The sequence below is a fragment of the Plectropomus leopardus genome, chromosome 8, assembly GCF_008729295.1.
Source record: "Plectropomus leopardus isolate mb chromosome 8, YSFRI_Pleo_2.0, whole genome shotgun sequence".
In the NCBI taxonomy this organism is placed as follows: Eukaryota; Metazoa; Chordata; class Actinopteri; order Perciformes; family Serranidae; genus Plectropomus; species Plectropomus leopardus.
The window spans coordinates 18295604-18296369 of NC_056470.1; positions in this window are offsets into that span (position 1 = coordinate 18295604).

Genomic DNA, 766 nt, shown 5'->3' on the forward strand with positions numbered 1-766 from the left:
TTTTAGTGGTCAAAGGTGAAGGTGAATGTGTCCTTGCATCCATCTCATCCTCCTGAACGTAATATCTCAAGAACGCTTTGAGGGAGTTTCCTCAAATTTGGCACAAATGTTCACTTGGAATCAAGAAAGAAAAACAAAAATCATTCTCAATTTAAAAGTGTATGATATATTTAGAATATTTTTCCACATTATTTTACACCTTGAACCAATTAAGTCCATGGTAGACCAGCAATTCATGTTGTACAAAGTACAATTACTTTTTTTAATGGAGTCTGGTGGATTTGAGATGACGGCTTTGGTTCGCCATCAGAAAGGGCTGTGTGACAGCAAGTTATCAGGATGAAAATACTCTAAATATAGCATACACTTAAACTGATACTGATTTTTATAGACTGGCCTTTTTTAGGTAGCTGAAAACTAACCAATTGTGGCAGCATTTGCTCAGCGCCAATACAAAATATATAAACAAACATAGTGATTTGGTCTGTACTTATTAAATTCCCCTGGCTGCTCTAATTGTCATCTGTAACATCTTTCCCAATTCTTTGTCCAAGCAGCAGCTCCTGACTTAATACTTAAACACGTCATGTTTACTTATATTTTTGGACTGTCTTAGACTACAGGAATAACATGTATAAAGTTAACCTTGAATGTTTTTGTTTTTTTGAACAGGCATTTCAGTTCAGTCTGTGTCACAAAAGTTGGCACTTTGCGATCATGGCTCCTGATCATGGATGAGTCATGTATGCTTGGTTCAGATGCATTG